Source organism: Oncorhynchus masou, unplaced genomic scaffold, assembly GCF_036934945.1.
Source record: "Oncorhynchus masou masou isolate Uvic2021 unplaced genomic scaffold, UVic_Omas_1.1 unplaced_scaffold_1760, whole genome shotgun sequence".
NCBI classification, from domain to species: Eukaryota; Metazoa; Chordata; class Actinopteri; order Salmoniformes; family Salmonidae; genus Oncorhynchus; species Oncorhynchus masou.
The window spans coordinates 10,501-16,945 of record NW_027007769.1 but is presented as its reverse complement, the minus strand read 5'-3'; the positions used below and the strand labels follow the sequence as shown (position 1 = coordinate 16,945).

The 6,445-nt window shown below is 47.1% G+C and overlaps 1 long non-coding RNA gene across 1 annotated transcript; it reads right to left on the bottom strand.

Annotated features, from left to right (window-relative positions):
• Positions 1 to 714: 714 nt before the first annotated feature.
• Positions 715 to 3,919, bottom strand: LOC135532183 (uncharacterized). Its single transcript, XR_010454314.1, has 2 exons — positions 3,560 to 3,919; positions 715 to 3,413 (listed from the first exon to the last, which is right to left on the bottom strand). It is a non-coding gene; the product is annotated as an uncharacterized LOC135532183 (long non-coding RNA).
• Between the last annotated feature and the right edge of the window lie 2,526 nt (positions 3,920 to 6,445).

The window sequence follows — 6,445 nt, the reverse complement described above, 5'->3', positions numbered from 1 at the left end:
GAGTAGGGCTCTGGTCTGAAACAGTACACTACGTTGGGAGTAGGGCTCTGGTCAGTACACTATGTTGGGAGTAGGGCTCTGGTCTGAAACAGTACACTACGTTGGGAGTAGGGCTCTGGTCAGTACACTACGTTGGGAGTAGGGCTCTGGTCAGTACACTACGTTGGGAGTAGGGCTCTGGTCAGTACACTACGCTGGGAGTAGGGCTCTGGTCTGAAACAGTACACTACGTTGGGAGTAGGGCTCTAGTCAGTACACTATGTTGGGAGTAGGGCTCTGGTTGGTACACTACGCTGGGAGTAGGGCTCTGGTCTGAAACAGTACACTATGTTGGGAGTAGGGCTCTGGTCAGTACACTATGTTGGGAGTAGGGCTCTGGTCTGAGGCAGTACACTACGCTGGGAGTAGGGCTCTGGTTGGTACACTATGTTGGGAGTAGGGCTCTGGTCAGTACACTACGTTGGGAGTAGGGCTCTGGTCTGAGGCAGTACACTACGCTGGGAGTAGGGCTCTGGTCAGTACACTATGTTGGGAGTAGGGCTCTGGTCAGTACACTACGTTGGGAGTAGGGCTCTGGTCTGAGGCAGTAAACTACGCTAGGAGTAGGGCTCTGGTCAGTACACTACGTTGGGAGTAGGGCTCTGGTCAGTACACTACGTTGGGAGTAGGGCTCTGGTCAGTACACTACGCTGGGAGTAGGGCTCTGGTCTGAGGCAGTACACTACGCTGGGAGTAGGGCTCTGGTCAGTACACTATGTTGGGAGTAGGGCTCTGGTCTGAAACAGTACACTACGTTGGGAGTAGGGCTCTGGTCAGTACACTACGTTGGGAGTAGGGCTCTGGTCTGAAACAGTACACTACGTTGGGAGTAGGGCTCTGGTCTGAGGCAGTACACTATGTTGGGAGTAGGGCTCTGGTCAGTACACTATGTTGGGAGTAGGGCTCTGGTCTGAAACAGTACACTACGCTGGGAGTAGGGCTCTAGTCAGTACACTATGTTGGGAGTAGGGCTCTGGTCAGTACACTACGTTGGGAGTAGGGCTCTGGTCTGAGGCAGTACACCATGTTGGGAGTAGGGCTCTGGTTGGTACACTACGCTGGGAGTAGGGCTCTGGTCTGAAACAGTACACTATGTTGGGAGTAGGGCTCTGGTCAGTACACTACGTTGGGAGTAGGGCTCTGGTCAGTACACTACGTTGGGAGTAGGGCTCTGGTCTGAGGCAGTACACTACGCTGGGAGTAGGGCTCTGGTCAGTACACTACGTTGGGAGTAGGGCTCTGGTCTGAGGCAGTACACTACGTTGGGAGTAGGGCTCTGGTCAGCACACTATGTTGGGAGTAGGGCTCTGGTCTGAGGCAGTACACTACGCTGGGAGTAGGGCTCTGGTCAGTACACTACGTTGGGAGTAGGGCTCTGGTCAGTACACTACGCTGGGAGTAGGGCTCTGGTCAGTACACTACGTTGGGAGTAGGGCTCTGGTCTGAGGCAGTAAACTACGCTAGGAGTAGGGCTCTGGTCAGTACACTACGTTGGGAGTAGGGCTCTGGTCAGTACACTACGTTGGGAGTAGGGCTCTGGTCAGTACACTACGCTGGGAGTAGGGCTCTGGTCTGAGGCAGTACACTACGCTGGGAGTAGGGCTCTGGTCAGTACACTATGTTGGGAGTAGGGCTCTGGTCTGAAACAGTACACTACGTTGGGAGTAGGGCTCTGGTCAGTACACTACGTTGGGAGTAGGGCTCTGGTCTGAAACAGTACACTACGTTGGGAGTAGGGCTCTGGTCTGAGGCAGTACACTATGTTGGGAGTAGGGCTCTGGTCAGTACACTATGTTGGGAGTAGGGCTCTGGTCTGAAACAGTACACTACGCTGGGAGTAGGGCTCTAGTCAGTACACTATGTTGGGAGTAGGGCTCTGGTCAGTACACTACGTTGGGAGTAGGGCTCTGGTCTGAGGCAGTACACTATGTTGGGAGTAGGGCTCTGGTTGGTACACTACGCTGGGAGTAGGGCTCTGGTCTGAAACAGTACACTATGTTGGGAGTAGGGCTCTGGTCAGTACACTACGTTGGGAGTAGGGCTCTGGTCAGTACACTACGTTGGGAGTAGGGCTCTGGTCTGAGGCAGTACACTACGCTGGGAGTAGGGCTCTGGTCAGTACACTACGTTGGGAGTAGGGCTCTGGTCTGAGGCAGTACACTACGTTGGGAGTAGGGCTCTGGTCAGCACACTATGTTGGGAGTAGGGCTCTGGTCTGAGGCAGTACACTACGCTGGGAGTAGGGCTCTGGTCAGTACACTACGTTGGGAGTAGGGCTCTGGTCAGTACACTACGCTGGGAGTAGGGCTCTGGTCTGAGGCAGTACACTACGCTGGGAGTAGGGCTCTGGTCAGTACACTACGCTGGGAGTAGGGCTCTGGTCTGAGGCAGTACACTACGTTGGGAGTAGGGCTCTGGTCAGTACACTACGTTGGGAGTAGGGCTCTGGTCAGTACACTACGTTGGGAGTAGGGCTCTGGTCTGAAACAGTACACTATGTTGGGAGTAGGGCTCTGGTCTGAGGCAGTACACTACGCTGGGAGTAGGGCTCTGGTCAGTACACTACGTTGGGAGTAGGGCTCTGGTCAGTACACTATGTTGGGAGTAGGGCTCTGGTCTGAGGCAGTACACTACGTTGGGAGTAGGGCTCTAGTCTGAGGCAGTACACTACGTTGGGAGTAGGGCTCTGGTCAGTACACTACGTTGGGAGTAGGGCTCTGGTCAGTACACTACGCTGGGAGTAGGGCTCTGGTCAGTACACTACGTTGGGAGTAGGGCTCTGGTCAGTACACTACGTTGGGAGTAGGGCTCTGGTCAGTACACTACGTTGGGAGTAGGGCTCTGGTCTGAGGCAGTACACTACGCTGGGAGTAGGGCTCTGGTCTGAGGCAGTACACTACGCTGGGAGTAGGGCTCTGGTCAGTACACTACGTTGGGAGTAGGGCTCTGGTCTGAGGCAGTACACTACGCTGGGAGTAGGGTGCCATATGGGACACAACGCTTTATCTACTAGGTGACACCTGGGGGACCCTGACCCAGGGGTCAGAGGGTGAACCAGCAGACACTGGGACCCAGGGGTCAGACTGGTGAGATGGTTCACCCAGAGAGGCTCCTCCTCTAGACACCAGGTCAGGGGGTTAGAGTTCAGCAGTTCTACTTTCTGTTGTCGTGTGGCTGAGAACTCATGGCCACGATGACTGGCTGCTGAATGGGGGGAGGAGCCGCATCGTCCTCCTCCATCTTAGGCCTCTTAGCCTGGGGGTCGCCTGGCACCTCCGGCCCAACATCAAGCCCCGCGCTGGGCTGTCTGCTCACCAGGACTGGGGGGGAGCTGGAGGCCTGGGCTGCCAGGATCTGGAGAGGACTGGTCAGAGCTGGGGGTGGGGATGGGAGGTGAGGAAGAGGAGAGAGGAAGGACAGAGTCAATACAACACCATAATGAGACATAACTCACCATGCATCAAATGAAATTAACATACCAACCATGTCAACAAACAAACAAAAACACTGGTTACTGTACCGTAAGCGTTGGCGACGCCGGTAGCCGTGGCGACGGCGGTGTGTTTGCCGTTCTGAGTGACAGGGCGGACGGGAAGTTGGTGCAGCCCCAGAGATAGGCCACGCCCCTCTGACCCCTGACCCCCCTGCTGAGCTCCCTCCAGCGACTGGATCACTCGCTCCCTGTTCTGCTGCTGGGAGTCTGGGGGAGTATAGACTCATTAATGTATTAATATACTGAATATATATAATAATAATGCATGTAACACCGATATAAAACAACATGGAAAGTGTTTTGTTACATGAAGTAGAAGAAATAAAAAAGATCCCAGAAATGTTCCATACGTACAAAAATGCTAATTTCTATAACATTCTAGTATTATAGTGTATATCTAGTATCACTAATATAGCCAGGTATGAATATAAATAGTGTATATCTAGTAATATAGCCAGGTATGAATATAAATAGTGTATATCTAGTATCAGTAATATAGCCAGGTATGAATATAAATAGTGTATATCTAGTATCACTAATATAGCCAGGTATGAATATAAATAGTGTATATCTAGTAATATAGCCAGGTATGAATATAAATAGTGTATATCTAGTATCAGTAATATAGCCAGGTATGAATATAAATAGTGTATATCTAGTAATATAGCCAGGTATGAATATAAATAGTGTATATCTAGTATCAATAATATAGCCAGGTATGAATATAAATAGTGTATATCTAGTATCAATAATATAGCCAGGTATGAATATAAACAGTGTATAGCTAGTAATATAGCCAGGTATGAATATAAATAGTGTATAGCTAGTATCACTAATATAGCCAGGTATGAATATAAATAGTGTATATCTAGTATCAATAATATAGCCAGGTATGAATATAAATAGTGTATATCTAGTATCACTAATATAGCCAGGTATGAATATAAATAGTGTATATCTAGTATCAATAATATAGCCAGGTATGAATATAAATAGTGTATATCTAGTAATATAGCCAGGTATGAATATAAATAGTGTATATCTAGTATCACTAATATAGCCAGGTATGAATATAAATAGTGTATAGCTAGTATCACTAATATAGCCAGGTATGAATATAAATAGTGTATATCTAGTATCAATAATATAGCCAGGTATGAATATAAATAGTGTATATCTAGTATCAATAATATAGCCAGGTATGAATATAAATAGTGTATAGCTAGTATCACTAATATAGCCAGGTATGAATATAAATAGTGTATAGCTAGTATCAATAATATAGCCAGGTATGTTCATTACCTAGCTGTGTACACTGAACAAAAATATAAATGCAACATGTAATGTGTTGGTCCCATGTTTCATGAACAGAAACGATCCAAATGCACAAACATCTTAATTCTCTCAAAATGTTGTGCACTAATTTGTTTCCATCACCTGTTAGTGAGTATTTCTCCTTTGTCAAGATAAACCATCCACCTGACAGGTGTGGTATATGAAGATTGCCGATTAAACGGCATGATCATTACACAGGTGCACCTTGTGCTGGGGGACAATAAAAGGCCACTCTAAAATGTGCAGTTTTGTCACACATCATCACAACGCAATGCAACAGGAGTCTCAAGTTGAGGGAGCGTGGAATCGGCATGCTGACTGCAGGGAATGTCCGCCAGAGTAATTGAATGTACATTTCTCTACCATGAGCCACCTCCAACGTGAGGAAGCCGGCCTCACAGGCCACGTGTAACCATGGCAGCCCAGGACCTCGTCACCCGCGGGATTGTCTGACACCAGCCACTCGGACAGGTGATGAAACTGTACGTTTGCACGACCAAACTGTCAGAAACGGTCCCAGGGAAGCTCATCGGTGTCGTCGTCCTCAGGGTCTTGACCTGAGTGCAGTTAGGCGTCGTAACCGACTTCAGTGGGCAAATCATATCATTATGACATCATAATAGCCATTGACTCCTGAAGAATAGAACTTATAAATGCCTCAAATGATTCAACTGTATTTCTCCCATCAGAAACCAAAACATAAGCTCGTATAACACCACTGTTGGTAAATTAACACTGTATAGCCTCAATCTGGTTAAAACTATCATTTTGACCTTATGGACGGCCAGTCCTTGTATTCATAGTGTAGTGAATTCAGGGGGAGGCCCTGAGCTGAACTCAAACCTGGGTTCAGCGACTGTCAAGCCAACGCCTTATAACCGTTACACCAAGATGTCTGAACTTATTGATGGGGTCAAAATGGCCACTGGCCTCGCTGGAGAAGCCGGCATGTTTCAGCATGATAATGTACCAGAGCCCCATGTTGTGGATCTGTACACCGTTCCTGGAAGATGAAGAGGTCCCAGTTCGTCCACAGCTGCAGACTCACCTTCATTTTAAAGGGAGGGAGCTGACTGCAGGGAATGTCCGCCAGAGAATTGAATGTTCATTTCTCTACCATGAGCCACCTCCAACGTGATGAAGCCAAAATGGCCACTGGCTTCATTTTAAAGTGACATCTTATATCTTATCTGTGACCAACACGTGTCTTTGTTCCCAGTCATGTGAAATCCATAGATTAGATTAATTTATTTCAAATAGACTAATTTCCTTATATGAACTGTAACTGAGTATAATCTTTGAAATTGTTGCATATATAAATATTTGTTAATTCAATTTTATACATTTGTAAATAAAAACCAAATAAAAGTTGACATAAAATAATCCAGTACCTCCTTTTCCCTGTTTATTTATTTATTTACACCTATTTTATATATATTTTATGTCCACTTTTATTTTGAGAGAAAAAAAAGAAGAAAAAAAAGAAGGCCAGATTAAAAAACAAACTGAAAAAAAAACATTAGGTCTACTACACTAGTTACCTGGTAGTAGGTGATGTGTTAGACAAATACAATTTGA